The following is a 17,466-nucleotide window of genomic DNA, read 5'->3' on the forward strand; positions in this document are numbered from 1 at the left end:
GACAAAAGGGGCATCACTCCCCATGAAAGCAGGAACTGGGGGGATCAGGGTGCTGACTGCCCTGGAGCAAGTGCCCATAAACCCCATCTTGCTAAAATTTGGGCTTGGCAGCACTGACCTGTAACCTTTACAACTGTTGCCCATTTTTTCTTGGCCAAATGAAATTAAAATGGCCAACCAGTGCCATTTTTTTCCTTTAACCTTTTCCCTTTCATGTCCACACTTGACCCAAAATAATATTCTTTCTTGGTGCTTCCTTGCTGGACACTAATTCAATTAATTCAGTTAATTAATTAACACAAGCTGACCTCTTGCTTTTCTTGGCCAGGGGGCAGCAGGACTTACCACCCACGTGGTGAATCCTCTGCTCTCCTGCCCTTGTGGCATGGCATCTCCTGCATCCCTTTGGTGATGGTGAGCATGTCCTCATCCCGTGCCCCTGAGTCAGCACTCTGCTGCTGGCGTGCTATTTCAGCTCAGGGGAAAAAAAAAAAAGAAGAAAGTTTCAGTATTTAAAGTATTTAAGCAGATGGAAAGCCACAAACTACAGTCGGTGGAAGGAGCGTGTTTCATGACTAACAAAATATGCCAGGTAGGCCGTTCCACTTGAGATATTTTCAGGAATATATAATCACTTTCACACATCCTCATAAATTTGCCAAAGTGTTAGTTTTCCCCCATATGGATGGGGAGGATGCAGCATGTCATGACTGTTGCACGGCATCTTGAATGCTGTGTCTTCGTGGTGTAGGTTTTTTTTTTTTCCTTTATTCCCCCCACCCTGGCTGTAATTGCAATTTTAAGTTTGATTCACCCTTGCTCATAATGAGTGTAGGCAGAAGGTCACCCTTGAACATTGTGGTGAGAGAACTCCTTGGACAAGGCAGGGCAGAGGAAGCAGCAATTAAATCTCTAATAATACCCCCAAAAATGGACTGGAGCAGTTCCAGGGATGCTGTCCCAGTGGGGTACCAGCAGGTGATAAAGGGATGCTCTAGGGGAGCCCCAAAGGCTGCATCCTTCCCACTGAGTTCCTCTGAATAGATGCTCCAGCGTGGCACTGGGGTAAACAAATGCAAAATATTTTGAAATCATTCAGTCTCAGCATTGGATTCTTTCTTTTCTTTCTAGTATCATGGCAAAATTAAATAAAAGGACCCATTTTCTGCATGTTATTGATCTTTCACTCAAAATCTGGGCCTTTTTCCAGGAAAAATGAGCCCTTTTGTGAACAAAGAGACAGGCACCTTCCCAACAAAAGTCAGCTTTCAAATCCAATGTTCTGTGTGTTTGAAAATTCATGTTTCTGATAGGAAAATATCAATTTCACTCAAATTTGCAGAGCAGTGATGTGGTGGGGGGGAGACGGCCCTGAATGGATTGATGAGCACTTGAAGGCCAGATTGCCAGAGGGATTTAAAAGCAAAAGAAAAAGCAACCTTGTCACTGATTTTGAGCAGCTTGTGTTGGAATCCAGAGCCAGGCTGTTGGGCTGGAGCTGTCCCTGCTGTCCTTTTCTCTTGGGGACCTAGAGCCTTCACTGTACACTGTGCATGTGGCAGGAGGGCTCAGCCCATTTCTCCTGACCAAATCCCAGCCTCGGTGGTTTATACACCCTTTTTTTTAAACACGCTGGTGGCTGGAGCCAGGCTCTGAGTTGGTGTGTGCTGGCCTTGCTCCGTTACCCTGGTTGGGTGCCCCACTGAGAGCTGCCTGCTGGTGTCTCAGACAAGCTGGGCTTTGCCAGCAATGTTTTACAGGTTAATTTGTCAAATCTCTGTGGCTCGATTATTTGTTGGTGGAGCCCTTGAGGATTGCTGGGGAGGAGATGCGTTACGCTCCCTTGGACCGTGCTGGCACACACATGCTCAGCTGTCAGGCAGGGCTGCTGAGCTGGGTGTCCTGAATGTTCTCACAGTGCAGCCCATGACACTGCCCCCATGGTAATGAGGGTGGCTGTGTTCCCCTGCCACTGCATCCTTCAACAGCGAGTAAATTGGTTTTTGTCATTGTTCTCCCTGTGCCAGCAGTGATGCTCCATCCTCGCTGTGATGCAGGGGGATGGAGGTACTGCTGGCTCAAGGGCATCATTCCCAGGGCTGTCCATCATAGAATCATGGGGTGCTTTGTGTTGGAAGGGACCTTAAAGATCTCATTTCACCCCCATAGCGTGTGCAAGGACACCTGCTCCTTGTCCACTGCTACATGGAAGGTTTGCCTGGTGCCTGAACAGAGAATTTCCCCCCTGCCCCATGGGATTGCTCCCGGGGCTTTGCTCCCGGGCTGCGTGTGTAAACTTGCTTATCTTTGGAAAGGCACGGCGGCGCTGACAAGCGGTGCAGGAGATGGGGGCAGTAGGTGGATCGTTTTTAGCAGCGTGCACGCACGGAGCAGACAGCTTGGGCATGTTCCAAAACACTTCCCACGCCCCCAGGCTGAATTTTAAGAAGCTGGGGCATCTGCACGTTCAAAACGCTACGGGGTGGAAGGGAAAAAAGGAAAAAAATCCCCAAGGCAGGCAGAGCAGCCAGCGCGTGGAAGGGGCAGGCAGCACCCAAAGGCTGATGTCTTGCTGCGGAAGGGAGTTTGTTGCAAAGGCCGAGCAGCTCCAAGCCGCTCTCCGGAGGGGCAGAGCACAGGTGAGCGTGGAGCAGCGGGCGCTGGCTTGCAAGCTGGTCTCGCTCTTGGTTGAGTGGGGGGAATGGGAAGAGGAGCTTGAATTACCCAGGAACGGCGCCCGGGTGAGTGCCTGTTCCTCCTGTCCAGCTGGGGTGGTGCAGCTTTTGAGGAGCCCCACACATTTGGGGGCCCCGGAGTCTTGCAGTAAAAGGGGGGTTAGTGGGGGGATAATCCTGTCTTCCTTATGGTGATGGGAATGAGTCCTGTGCTCAATCCACTTTTGGTGTTTCAAGGGACTGCCTGGGATCTTGCCCATTAACAGCAGGAGATGCCCCACTGATTTCTTTCTGTGGGGAAGCCCTGCTATGCAGGACCAGCCTCATCCCCTTCTGCATCTCCTGGGGAAGCTGAAGCAAGCAGGCAGTGGGCAGGGATTGACATTGGGAACACACAAGCTCTGGGCTTGCACTGGCTAGCTAAAGGCTATTTCAGCCCTACCCAGGGCTCCCTGGGCAGGGTGGGATATCCAGCCCAAGCAGGGAACTCTGAGGGATGGGGAACAACCTGTGTGTATGGTCCAGCAGAGTCTTGGATCCCCTGGAGTGATGATCTGGAGTTCCTTTCTGAGTCCTGGTATAGCTTTGGATAAGTAGCTTCAGCTGTGAAGGTTGGGAGCTTTCAGTGCTGGTTCTCAGCTTACATGCTGAGAACAGCCCCAGTTCTTGCTGTTGCTGCTCCCGTGGGATCCAAGGTCCGTGCTCCTGGTGGTGGGGCCTTGGACGTCCTGAAGCATTGGGAAGGGATGGGTGTAAATCTGGAGAGCCCAAGGTGCTGTCCGCGTTCCTCAGATCAGCGATCCGGGTGTGCGCTCCGCGATCCAAGGGAGGGGAACTGAGGTGCCTGTCTGCACGTTCCATCAAGCTCCCATTGGTGCTGCTGGTGAGGAGGATGATGGTGTGGCATCCTGGCAGCCTGGAGCCATCCTGCCAGGCTGGGCTCTGACAGCTCCCTCCCATCTCGCTGGGCCAGGCACTGGGGGATGCTCCTCCCGACGCATCACGTGCATGAGGGGCATCTTCCCAGCGCTGCCCGTGGCTGCCTCCCGTGCCACTCCTGCCTCCCGTGCCACTCCTGCCTCCCGTGCCACTCCTGCCTCCCGTGCTGCTCCTGCCTCCTGTGCTGCTCCTGCCCTCCCGTGCCACTCCTGCCTCCCGTGCTGCTCCTGCCTCCCGTGCCACTCCTGCCTCCCGTGCTGCTCCTGCCTCCCGTGCCACTCCTGCCTCCCGTGCCACTTCTGCCTCCTGTGCTACTCCTGCTTCCCATGCTGCTCCTGCCTCCCGTGCCCTCCCATGCCACTCCTGCCTCCTGTGCTGCTCCTGCCTCTTGTGCCACTCCTGCCTCCTGTGCCCTCCCGTGCCACTCTTGCCTCCCATACCACTCCTGCCTCCCGTGCTATGCCATTCCTGCCTCCCGTGCCACTTCTGCTTCCCGTGCCGTGCCATTGCTGCCTCCCATGCCACTCCTGCCTCCCATCCTCCCATCCTCTCCTGCCTCCTGTGCCACTCCTGCCTCCTGTGCCACTCCTGCCTCCCAGCGCTCACTCTGGCAGTGTGCAGCTCTGCCCTTCTCCTGGCAAAGCCAATGGCTTATTGAAATGTGGCTTTTGCCTGGTGAGGAGACAGGAAAACTAGTGAGGAGCAAAAACTAGAGAAGTCCTTGGGGGGAGATTTAAATATCTCCAACGTCAGAGCTTTTTTCCTTTCATTTTGGGAGGAGAAGACTTGAAAAACCTCCAGTTCCTAGGTATCCCTCCAGAAGAGGCTAAAACAGATTCTAAGTTATGCACTTTGTAAGTCTCTTGGTACCAGCAGAAGTTGTGCTCTCCATGGTGTCCTTACATGCCTGGTAGCCTCATGGCAAGAGCATCTTCTTGGCAATAGGTGTTCCTGGGTCCTTCTGTCCCTTGTCCCTCAGGTGGGCAGTACATTTGTACCTCTGGCACCCAGGGGAGGAGTACAAGGCCCTCCTGCTGATAAACACAAGATGCTGTTCTGTGCCCTCCAGGGTGAGGAGGAGGAAGAAGGCAGAAAGGGATGGGGATGGACCTGGTGTGCCCCAGGGGACTGGCTTGTTTCTGCTAATTAGCAGTGTAACCAGCCGTGGCACAGCCCAGGGCTCCTGGCAGATAATTACCTTGCTGGGTGCTGGGAAGGGAGCAGAAAGACTTGTGTCCATGGGGACTTGAAAACCTCCCCATTCTTGAACAGATTTGGGAAAGGCAGCTCAAAAAGAATAATATGGATATATATTTTAACAGAGCAATTTCTGCCAGGCAGGCAGGCCAATTTGTTACTGAAGTGACACATTTGGTTTTAGCTATAAGAATCAAGATTTTTCGGCTTTTCTCCTTTTTCAGTCCCTAGGGCAGGGGTTGGCTAAGTCACAGGGAAGCTGGGGGTCTGCATGGGAACAGGCTTGGGGTTCTGGCTTCCTCCTTACTGAGCATTTATGGGTGTTTCATAGAGCAGGGGGAGAAAAATAAATCTGGGAGTGCCCCCAGTCTGCTCACTGCAGCTCGGTGAGGTTTCCATGGGGCCAGGGTATCCTGCCATCCTTGTGCTGTGTGTGACTGTGCAGGTCCTGTGCTGTGTGTGTCTGTGCAGATCCTGTGCCATCCCTGTGCCCTCCCTGTGCTGTGTGTGGCTGTGCAGATCCTTGCCCTCCCTGTGCTGTGTGTGGCTGTGCAGATCCTGTGCCATCCCTGTGCCCTCCCTGTGCTGTGTGTGGCTGTGCAGATCCTGTGCCATCCCTGTGCCCTCCCTGTGCTGTGTGTGGCTGTGCAGACACTGCCCCAGGGCTGCCGGGGGTCCTGCCCCAGGGCTGGCTGCTCTGCCAGCCTGGGGATGGCTCCCTGGAGCTGCCCAGGGGTCCCTGCTGGCGCTGCTAGGGCTGTGCCAGGCAGGGCTGTCCCTGGAGTGCTCCTTATGCCCGACGGGTGGGATCGCTGCCGGCCAAGGAGCATCTGTGCTCTCCTTGCACCTCTTGTGGGGGCCAGGGACCTCATTAGCTGCTTCCATCTCCTCTCTCCTCTGTTTATCTCCAGTTTTTCAAACGTTTGTCTGATTTTTTTTTATTATGTCTTTTTTTTTTTTTTTTTCCTGGCTTGAAGGCAAGAATGATTGTGTGAGTCATGATAGGGCCTGACAGCTCCCTGTGTGCCCTGCCAGGCTCTACTGAAATTGGGGCTGGGGGGCAGGGCTGCAGTGACTGCTGCCCATCCAGGTCCTGTTGCAGGGGGACACGGGGTGGGCAGTGGGGAACAGACATCACAGCCTTTCCCCCTCATCACCCATTAACCCTTTGGTCTGTGGGGCTTGCCAGAGGGTCTGGCAATGCTCAGGCCTCCAAGGAGGGATTGCAGGCAGATTTGTGATTCTCCTTGGCAGAGCAGTAGGAATGCCATGACACTGGGCGGCAGGAGAGCAGTAGGGTGGGAACAGCTTGAGCTGAAAGCCCAGTGTTGCCAGCCCTGCTTCTGTCCACTGTGTGTAGGAGATTTGGGGCCATGCTGAGCTAGAGGAAAGCTCTTGGCCACATGCATGTGCCTTGTCCAGGAACAAGCTGAGATGACAGGCTTGTCTGGTCAGTGGATTTATCCCCATTCCAGTGTACCCAGGATGTCTGCTTCCATACAGAATGGGGTGCCAGGCTGGTGCTCCCCATGGCATCTCCCTGCTGAAGGAGCACAACCACTGTGTACCAGGCACAGAAGGATGCAGGGGATGGCAATTCTTCCTCCACCTCCTCGGTCAGGGCTGGGGGTGCCAAACTGCATCTCTCCATCTGCCAGCCCTGCCTTGTTGGCCTCCTCAGTGCCCCTTCCTCCACACCCCATCTCCCTCTGCAGAGCCAGCAGTAACTCTTAGTCAGTGCTGTCTCACGGACCATTGCTCTGGAAATCCCAGGGAGAAGGGTTCTTGCCCACGGTCCTGTGTGGCCAGTGCCATCCTCTGCAGCCCATTGCCACCCTGGCACTGCTGCCTTGGAGGGCAGGGCCATCCTCACTTCTTCCTCGCTGCTCTGGGATGATCCCAGCATCTTGCCTGTGCTTTTTATAGCCCGTGCTTCCCAGCAGGCTCACCAGCTGACCTGGATAAAGCCACACTGCATTTGGGCTGAGCTCCCCTGCTCCCTCTTTGTGCTGGGGTGGGCTGCTTTGTCAGTGCTCATTGGCACCCCAGGTTGCTCTCACAAAGACAGAAGCATCCGTCATCCTGCTCTTGCGTCAAGTCCAGGCTGGGTAACAGGGATTGCTGCGAGCACGCGCCTCCGGATCTCTGCTCCGCGGGGATCCCTTCTCTTTAGCAGGTGCTTTTTCTCCCAGATGCTGTTCTGCAGAGAGGAAACAGGGACAAATTAGCATCCCTGGCATTTCTGGCTTTCCCCACTCCTTGCCTGCCAGCTTCCCCTCCCTTCTCTTTTGAAAGAGATTCAGGTCACGCCTGGAATTAGGGCTCCCTGAACTGCAGTGAAAGAGCATTTAAACTGCTTACCATCGATTAGATGGAGTAGTTGGGGTTTGGTTTGTGCCCCACCCCTGTTCTCAGTTTTGGATGGACGTTCCCAGCACATTACTCCTTCTTTCAAGGCCTTTGCCATCATGGGCTGCTCTTCCCTGCACAGGTGGGTCTGGGGACCCTGGGGGCTGCTCCCCACTTTGCACCCCACCAGCAGCCAGCTGCTCTCGACACAGAGACCTTGCAGGAAAGCATTTTATTTAGCCGGCTTCGTTTATCGCAGCGCTCCGGCTGGGATTAGACACAGATAAGACGATCAATAAATCCTCCTCTTGGCTGAGATGTGCCGAGAATTTTTTGGGAAAGTGTAGGGCACCAATTCAAAGGCAGCAGGACTGGCTGGAGGTGAGGGAGGGGACAGCCAATGCTGCGAGGTGGTGGCACGGAGGGGACCCCACTGAGATGCCAGCGGCAGTTTTGAAGAAGCCGTGTGTGTACGTGGCAGAGAGAAAAGAAACCCCGCGCTGCCGCTGCGGCTGGTGTGGCTGTACCGCCAGGGAAAGTAGGTCAGGCTGTGCTGCAGAGCCCGGCCGAGCCCCCAGCACAGCAGGGCACCCACCCTCCCCAGCTCCCCTCCGCTCTGCTCACAGCCAGCCCTGCCCAAAGGCGGCCGCTCTGGGGCTGGGCTGCCATCAGCTCCTCACCCCGGTGTCTGGGCGGCTCCTGGTCCTGCTGTGGTGGCTCCGGGTGACGGTGGCAGTGTGGGAGCCCTGCAGGAGGAGAGGCAGAGATAGAGGGAGGGGAGACAGTGCTGCCTCTCCCCTGCTGCATCCCTCAGCTGCTCTCCTGCATCCAGTGAGGATTTGGCTGCAGGATGGATGTAGGATGCAACCCCAGCATCAGAAAGGAGCAGCTGTTTCTCCATCTCCCCAGAATTTTGAGGTGCCCCACTAGCTGGGGGTGGGAAAAGCTCAGGGACACAACCATCCCCTCACCCTCCCCTCCTTTCTGGGACTATTTTCTGCATTGTCAGGGAGATTTGGGGAGGAAGAAAAAATGGTTAAAGGCAGAGGCTAACACCTCAATCTGCAGGGATTTTGGGTGTCTCACATGGATTTCAAAGCCTCCTCAGAGGGGAAGGGGGAGCAGCACAGGACAAATGATGGGATTCCTGTGGATAGGACTCAGGCAGGACTGGAGGATGTCCTAACTTGGCTCAGGAGGATGGCTTGTTCCATCATCACTTTCAGGAAGGTTTCTTGGCTGCTGGGGAGAGGGGAAAATTAAGATGTGTTTTCATGACAGAGGTGTTCCAAGTGCAAATCCAGAGTGTGTGCTGTAGCTGTGGGAACCCATTGGGAGATGGAAGGAAACTCTGGAATTGCTTTTGCCACTGGACACGGCTGGGCTGTCACTCCTGGACATTCTGTGGGGAGGGATGCTGTGGGGCTGGATCACAGCCACAGGAGCATGGCCTGTGACTGCCAGGCTCAGGGAGGTGACAGCCCCATGCTAACACAGCTCTGGTGACACAGAGCCATGACCCAGAGGTGGGCAGGGACGCTGTGTCCTGCAGCAAGGACCTGACTGATGTGAGAGGGCTGGTGGTGAAGATGCAATGAGCTGAGCGAGGAATAAATTGAGTGTGTACATCACAGGCAGGTCTGGGCTTTATTGATTTTCAATGAAAGGCTGTGTCATGAATTTTTCTTTCCCACTGTATTTGCTGGAAAGTTGCATCTGGTCTCCAAGCATTAACCACTAACTGGAGAGCTCATTTTTCGCCCCCCAGGAGCTGCCCCAGGGGGAGGCAGGTTTGCACATGATCTTTTTAAGTGTGTGATGGATGCAGCAGCTTTACTAATCCAGCATCAGAAGAGAAGGGCAGTATTAGCAATGGAAAATGTTCTGTCCAGCAGTTCAAGTGACTCATTGCCAAGGGGGTGCATGTGTGATGTGTCTTGTTTGATGGGCTGCTCCAGGATCCATTGGGAATGGTGTCGGGCTGTCCCCAAGAGGGACAGGGCATCATCTGGGTGTTGTCACTGCTTTTGCTGGTTTGCCTTTCCTCTCAATGACAGGAGGACTCTCAAAGAGAGGGAACATATTCTCTATGGTAAAACCCTTTTGGAAGCTCCTGTTACATCCTGATTTTAAACCAGTGTTCAGAATTTGGAGCATCTCTTTAATCTTGAAGTCATTGTTTTTAAACATTAAAGAACATTTGGGAATGAGTGTAGCACAAAATGTTTTAGGAGATATTTCTCCCTATCTTCAGAAACTCTTACAGATCTTCTTTGCTTCCTTATGAATGTGTTGAGGACTTAGGGGAAAACGTTGAAACCAGTTGAGGGATTTAAAAAGAGATAACCAATGGAGAAAGTTGGAGAGGTTTAGGATGGGTTTGTCTGGAAAAGAGGTAATAGGGAGGAAGTGTTTGGCTAGAAAAGAGGTGATGGAGAGATGTTTTACCAGGTTTGGGTAGCACTGTGCAGTGAGATGTGCAGCGACAGCAGCTTGTGTCCTCACAGGGAGAGGCTGGGAAGACTTGCAGGGTTCGGAACTTGGTTGGAAATGCCCTGGAAGGGTTAATTCTGGTGCCTGGATATAACTGGATGCACTGAAGCTGAAGTGGAGCAGTATGCAAATCTATCCACTTTCATAAACTGCTTAATTAGGCGAATGTTAATGAGACGTTAATTACTGTTGTGCCGGCGAATCCCACGGAACGGAGATTATGTTTCTCTTCAAACATCCAGTCTTAATTATAACTTGTGCTTAATTCCACTGTCTTGCTTGGGACGGAGCTGGGTAGGGAGGATGAGTGCCAGCTCCCATGGCTGCCCGCCTGCAGAGCGTCTCCCATCCCTGCCCATGCCACGGTGCTGCCTCTGGGACATTGGGGATGGAGCTGTGGGGCAGCAGGGGCTGCTTGAGGACAGTGGCTGTGAATGCTTTGCTTGCAGCCATCTCCCTGTGCTCAGGTCCAGCCCAGCAGCAAACCCTCCAGCTGTGAGCAGGCCAGGATGGAAAGTCTCATGTCATGTGTAAGAGCTCCCATGCTTTTCCTTTGTGGGCTTGAGAAGCCTTTGTGAAGTCCCTGTTGGTGCCCTATGCACTCCAGGGATGTCACATTGCTCTGCTCTGGAGGTGCCTGCCCCAGACTGGTCAGACTGGGGTAGGGAACTTGAGCATGTGCCTTGTCCTTCCTTCCTCACTTTCTGTTTCTACCTGCCTTGGTCTTCCCAGTAGGACTGCAAATGCATTCTGTTGCCTGTGATTTCTAGCTCCTGTGTGGGTTTTTGTGGTAAATTGCCATAGGTCTTGTTTCCAGAGTGCCTGGCATACATGAGTATTTTTAAAGTATGGCTTCCACTTGGAGATTAGCAAGAGATCACAGCAGAGATGAGCAGAGAAATGGCATCCCATTTTCAATTTGAACTCCTATTGTTATTGTTATTGTTATTGTTATTGTTATTATTATTATTATTATTATTATTATTATTATTATTATTATTATTATTATTATTATTATTATTATTATTTTACATGTCTTTCATTACAGTTCAGGATAATATAATGCCTTCAAATGAGGTATAGTGAGCCATGGAAGCTGCATCCTCAGGGGCTTTTGGCTGGTTTTCCTCTGTGCTTTGCTGGTTTGCTGGAACCTCTGAGCAGGGTTCTCTGCCTTGTTGCTCATTGCTCCCAGCTGGGTAGCAGAGAGAACAGCACCTTAAGGCTGAAACACGAGATTTGGGCTCCATCAGAGCTTTGGGTACCCCTGAGGAAGGTTTCTTCCAGTGGCCATGCTCTTGTCCCCAGGGAGGTGTTTGCCTTGCCACTGCTGGTGGTGGGAGAGCCCACGGGCTGCCTGCTCCGCTCCTCCTGGCATGAGTGTCGCAGGATTTTAATCACACACACAGTGGCATCTGCGTGCTCAGAGCTTGTGGCCAGAAACCTGCAGCTGAGAGCAGTGACAGTCCTCATGCCAGGCCCTCTCTGATGGCCTGGGGCCGGAGTCACTTTGGATTTCCTCTGCAGGAGCCGTGTTGTCCCCTGAGCGGTGATTCTCCGCATTGGGTGTTTTCAATTACAAAGGGTGTCAGTTTAGGTTTCGTTTCCTGTGTTTTCTTCTTTTCTTCCCTCTGTTCTGGCTCTGCTGTTTGATTTCCAGGCAGGTTTGATATTTCCTCTCCCAGCAAGCCACAAGCCCTGGGGACTTTGGTGGGCAGCTCCTTTGATCGCAGGCACTGTCCCTGTGAGAGGGATGGGATGGGATGGGTTGGGTTGGGATGGGATGGGATGGGATGCGATGGGATGGGATGGGATGGGATGGGATGGGATGGGATGGGCTGGAGGACCAGGAGCCAGCAGGATGGGGGCAGCACCCATGGCAGCACCCATGGGGGTGGCACCACCAGGGCTTGCAGCTCTGCCTGCCTACTCCAAAATCATCCGAACGTGGAGTTTTTAATCTCCTAAAAAAGCTTTTCTACCAGAAGAAATGTGTCCAGCAGCCAGGGAGTTTTGTCTTTTCTTTCTTCTCTGCATTTTGCATCTCTCAGTGTTGAAACCTTTGTTAATTACTTAAGAATTAATTAATGGCAATTTCTTTAATTTTTGAAAATGGCAGGATCTAGCCATGGATCCACTTGCAGAGCTGCCTGCTGCTCCCTCCTCCCCTCTTGCAAATCTTGAACAAACAGAGCCCAGCACAATCAACAGCTGCGTGGGAGGCAGAGCCAGCACTCTGCATATGATTCCAACCAAATACAGCATGTTTGGGAAACATGGGGACACCAAAGCCAGCTCAAGGGGGAGCAGAGAGGTCACTGCAGTGTTAAGCCCCATTGCTAAGATGCCTCTGTGTGTTGGTGGTTCCTGTGCTGCTTTTCAGAGCCCAGAAAATACCACAAGCAGGACCAGGTGCTCCAGTGCAGCCCCCTAGGGTGCCAGTACCTGGGGTGGGTGCCCAAGGAGACATCACAGGCAGAGAAGCAGGCAGGAGAGGAGAAGCTTTCACTCTGTGTTCTGCCTGCAGCTGCTTGTCGCTTCCAATTGCTGAGCCCAGCACCTGCTGGCTTTAAAATTAAATAAAAGGAGGACAGAGGAGAAAGGAGGATTTGGCTAAACATCTAAATTAGCCTTATTGTGCTGGGAGCTGAACTGGGCGTGGGGTAAATCCATTCCCACAGCACAGTGTCTGTACTGAGTGAGATGTTGAGGGATAAATGACTGCTTTTCATACATTATCATGGCCTGACAGCCATGAGGCAGACAGAGGCAGTGCAAAGGTGATAAATGAGAAAGTTTGAGTTAACAAAGTCTAGATGTCTCTCATTAGAGGGAAAGGAATTCCCTTTACCACCAGTCCTTGGGCTTGTGCAGTTGGGATTGCTCCTGCTCTCTATTTTGCCTTTTTAAAAATGCCTGATAATTTGTTTCTAGTTTACCTTTGCTTGCCAGGTTAATGCTATGATACATGGGTTGTGTGCTGGATGGGGGCTCTCTTGCAGTGCTGGGTGAGTGCTTGGGGATGCTGGTGGGGGATAGAGATGCTCCTGGGGATGTGAGGGCAAGGAGATGTGCAAAAGGGACTGCTCAGGGCTGTGGGAGGAAATCCCTGCTCCTCCAGGCAAGGGAGGGGAAGAAGTGTCTCCCTGGCAATCAGCCAGAACCAAGAAAGCAGGTCTTCAGCAGGAACCTGCAATATTAAATAGTCTTTTAATGAAAAATACATCTGCTGTTGAGCTGCCTCGCAGCCCGAGATGTGAGCGTGCTTTTTGGTTCCACAATAGCTGCTGCACGACCTTTTATTTTACAATATTTGAAACAAAACTGGAATCTATTTTTAATCCTTTCCCTTTCCCCCTTTCAGTGTTCTCCTGTCACTCAGCCATCACAGTAATCCTGGAAAAGCTCAGTCAGGGTTTGGGAGAGGCCAAGGGCCAGGTTGCGTGCCCAGCTTAGAGCAGGAAGTCAACCCATCCCTGCATGGTCCCTCTGCCCGGTGACCCTGGCTCAGCCTGTCCTGCTCAGGGCTGCTTTGCAAAGACAGAGCTTTGTCTCCTGCCCTTTAGTAGCTCTACCTTTTCAAGGAGGGGGAGATTTTGTTTTTACTGCCAGATGTGGGGCAGAGCAGGCAGGATCTCCTCAGCCTGGATTTCAGATTGTCTTACGGCAATCCTGCCCGGAGGCAGAGGTAAAGGCTGGGTCACAACATTTTGCACTTTGCTAATGCTTTTCATGGTGGGATTTCTTAGCAATTCCCAGAGAAACCAGCCATTGCAAAGCCCATCCTGCTGGTGAGGAGCAGAAGGAGCTGGGGAGGTGAACTGAGGTCCTGTGCAGGGCATACCTGCTGATGGCACATTTTAGCATCCCTAGCAGTGGTGTTTGTGTGTTTCAGCCATGGGCAGCCTTGCCTTTCCTGCCACCCACTGCCTGCAGCCACAGAGGCCCCATTTATCTAGAGCAATGACTAACTATAGAAAAATAACAGTAAAGAAAAGGTATGTGAGAAAGATCTGTGAAATAATAACAAGATCCTGGGGATGGAGCTGCTTTCATCTGGGAGCTCTTTGAGAGCTGCGGGTTGTTCCTGTCCCTTGTTAGAGAGGAGCTGGGCAGCGATGCCCGCTCAGATCTTTCTTTCCTTTCAAGATCTCCCATGGCATCCCACGGGCTGGTGAGCCTGGGCCTTGCCAGCACATCCCTCCTGCTGCCCACTGCTGAATTGGTTTTTAATCCTTCTAATCAGCCCCAAATCCAAGGCCAGTGGCGATGGCAGAGCTGGGTTCATCCGAGGCTGCCGTGCCCTCTTACATCCTGAGTGAAGAACCTGGCAGGGCTGGGAGCTGTGGAGTATGGAAACCCCATGTCTGGCCTAGCTCTGTAAGGCTGAGCTGCCAGCTTTGCAACCAGTCTCCTCCCAGCCAGTATTTGCTCCTTTATGCTTGTGCCAGGTCTGCTCCAGACCCTTGGGGAACACCCAAGCAGTGCAAGTGCTGGCAGGCACTAGCTGGCTGGCTGGAAAATGTCCATCAAAACTTCATTTCCTGGGAAAAATCTCATTTGGCCAAGCTAAAGCACTTGTGGGACTCTGTGTTGAAACCTGTGGGAGGCTTTTGATGCTCCCACATTGATGCAGAGGAGTGTGGACTCTCAGGGCTGGACTAGAGAGAGCTGCCCCCATGAACAGCCCTGTGAGCAGCCCCAGAGCAGAGTAAAATATGAAGGGACCAAAGGACCCTTTCTATCACACTGGCAGGTGCTGGGGAGCAGGAAGGAGGATGGGGGGCTCAGGATTACATGGAAAGCCCAGTGCTGGCCATGCCTTGGGCAGAGCTGGTGTTTCCACATGAAGCCTACATTGCTCTGCCCTTCTCCAGTGCCTGCCTGGCTGTTAATGTGTGGTTATTTGCACATGGCTTTTGAGGGCTTTCAGTGTGGTCCCTGGTTGGACTTTTCCTATAATAAAATAATTTGCTGCTCTGGAAGGAGGCGTTTCTGTGAGTGAGGATTAAGGTGTATTTCAGTGTTTGCTTCTTGGTCTGTGGCATGCAGGGATGTGTGGGTAAAATGTGCTGTGTCTGATTTTGAGGCTCAGTAGTTGAAATGCCTCATGTTGAGCTCAGGAGAGGAGGGATTTCTGCAGATTGCTGGAGGTAAAAGTGGGGCTGTGCAGGAGGAACTGTGTTACCTCCACAAGGTGAGCTGGGGGTCCTTGTGGGCTTGTCACCTTGGAAGTGAAAGGAGTGGTGGCCTTGTGAGCCTCCAAGAGCCTGTTTGGACAGCAGTGAAATATCCATCATGTGATTTCAGGTGTGGATCCACACACTTACACTGCAGTACATGAGAGCAAGACATGGCCCAGGGCCTCCAGTGGGGATGCAGGAGGCCAGAAGCAGAGTGCTCTAAGGCTAATGAAGATGCCCTAGAAGATGATTAGCTTTGCAAGCAGCATTCCTGTGTGCTGGAAACAGGGATTATGGAGGTCACACTAAGCCCTTGGAGACCTCTGGAGCAGGAGTGATCTGTGTGTCACAGGGCTGTTATTGGAAAGGGTGGCTTCACTGCCTATCATCTGGCTTTGCTGACTTAGCTCTGTGGACCATTGCCAAACACAAAGCATCTTCTCCTTGGCCGTGGCCAGCCCACCTACTTGGAGTGGGTGATGATTTGTTTGTTCTTCAGCTCAGCTGGAAAAAATTAGTGTCCTTGTGGGAGGGTGGGAAGAGAGAGCGTCACAGGGTGGCATCTCCTGAGGAAAGAAGAGGATTGCTGGGCTCAGGAGTTCAGCTGGAGCAATGTTCAGTGTCTCACTGCCATCTCAAGGTGGTCCTGTTGGGCTCCTGTGTTGGGCTGGGGCAGCACTGCCTGTTGGGTTTGATCAACTCATCCCCTCCAAGGTCCTGAGGGAGCTGCACACAATGGCAGAGCCCCCCATCTTCACTCCTGGGGGTGTGGGGGTGCTCTTGCCTGGCCTGAAGCCCCCTAGAGCAGCGAGGCTCTCCTCAGTATGCTGCCACTTCCCCAGGGCTCAGCCAAGGCTTTCCCAGTGCTGGTGTGTGTAGCACAGAATGAGGCGTGGTTCCCTGCTTGGCTTCTGACGCTGTCAAGGCGAGAAGTGCTTGTCATGCTCCTGATTGGGATGGGAAGCATCCTCTGGACTTGGCAGTGCATCCCTGCAGAGCTGTGCTGCTCATGGCAGGGCTCCCAGGGCTCCAAGAGCAGCTATGCTGGCAGTGCCTGTGGCTGCCAGCCTTCCTGCCGCTGCTGATCCAGCTGCAGATTCCCCTGGTGCCACCACTAACATTGCACAGAATCACAGAGTGATGAGGTTGGAAGGGACCTCTAAGATGGCAACCTGCCAACCCCCCTAGAACAAAACACAGCCCCAAAAATAAAACAAATTCTATCATAAATTCCCACTCGGCCTCTCTCCGAGATTTATGGCCTGAAAAGCCATCTAAGATCATCAAGTCCAACCTATGCCCTGACACCTCACCTAGACTATAGCACCAAGTGCCATGTCCAGTCTTTTTTTAAACACATCCAGAGATGGTGATTCTACCACCTCCTTGGGAAGAGCATTCCAGTACTTTATTATTCTTTCTATGAAATTTTTTCCCCTAAATTCCTAAACATAAACCCTTTAGTCTCTTTTAGATATGCAGTGGTTTAGAGACACGCAGGTTTTAGGGGCTTTTTAAAGAAAAAAGCTGGAAAGCATGCCTTTGGCCCCAGAGAACAGGAGCAGGAAGGAGGGGGAAGGTGCTGTGCAGGGAGAGAAGAAATATCAAATGGAGATGGAGGGTGTGGGAGGGAAAGACTGCCCTGGCTGCCTCCCCTAGCAGTGAGCATCCCTCCCCCTGTGCTGGCAGCCCCACCACTGCCAAGGCTGAGAGGAGATTTGCAGTGCTGCTACCCTGCTCTCCTGGCAGGAAAGCTGTGGAGCAACTGGAATTCTGATTCCCTGGGAACCTGTAAGAGCAGCATCACTCCAGGTCAAGGACTAAATCCATTACAGAGAAGCACTTGGGGGAAAGCCCTGGATGTGATGCACATGGATGCTGATGCATTAAAACCATTTCCCGTGGAGATCTTCCACCAGGCAGGCAAGGGAGAGGGGTCAGGCACAAACCTGTCCCTGGAACTGCTCCAGCACTAATGGCTTGCCCAGCAAGTCAAGGGCATCCTGGTCATCAGCCTGGTGCTGGCTGGAGAAAAAAAGCCCTCCAGCCCTCAGCCTGCAGCCCCTCTGAGGCCACAGTGGCTGAGACCCTTCCCCTCACCATGTGCCTGGGTCCTGTGGGGCCGAGCTGCTGCTCCACCAGCAGGGTATCAAACCTGAGGAGGTTTTCCCAGCCATTTTTGTTCCAGCCACCAGTGTTGCACAGGTCAGAAAAAATCCATTCAGAGTGATCCTGGTCGGCTCTGAGCACAGATGGCACCTGGGTCCCTGGAAGGTCGCTTTTCCTGGCTGGGATGGCTGCCTGCACATGAGGTACAGGCAGGTGCAGGCAGCTGTGCTGTGCCACTTTCTTCCTAGGTGTTGCCTAACAACTGAGAGGATGCAGAGAGCCTTAGAAAACTCCCTAGATTATCAGACCTTTCCCAGAATGGGTTCTGGAGTTGAAGCAATCAGCCATTCTGATTTGCTTTGAAAAACATGTATTTTCAGTATTCATGTATTTTTCCCTTCTCTTCCCTTCCATCTTGCATCCCCACACACTTCCTTTCATTCCCCTCCTTCCTCCTCCTTTTCATGAGCTATTTTCAAATGCCAGGAAAGGCGAGATCTGAGGGGAGGAGGAGTAACTGA

The 17,466-nt window shown here is 52.6% G+C and overlaps 1 protein-coding gene across 2 annotated transcripts in view; it reads left to right on the top strand.

The window, feature by feature from the left end:
• Positions 1-17,466, top strand: part of LINGO1 (leucine rich repeat and Ig domain containing 1) — a 155,851-nt gene that overhangs the window by 24,982 nt on the left and 113,403 nt on the right. Inside the window, exon 1 of one of the 2 annotated variants that reach the window (XM_058033026.1) lies at positions 2,508-2,639. The exons of the other annotated variant lie outside the window; for it this stretch is intronic. The gene's annotated coding sequence lies outside the window, so the exon portion shown is untranslated. Of the gene's footprint in view, positions 1-2,507; positions 2,640-17,466 lie in introns of those variants that run through there. 2 annotated transcript variants of the gene reach the window in all.

Source organism: Melospiza georgiana, chromosome 13 (assembly GCF_028018845.1).
Source record: "Melospiza georgiana isolate bMelGeo1 chromosome 13, bMelGeo1.pri, whole genome shotgun sequence".
NCBI classification, from domain to species: Eukaryota; Metazoa; Chordata; class Aves; order Passeriformes; family Passerellidae; genus Melospiza; species Melospiza georgiana.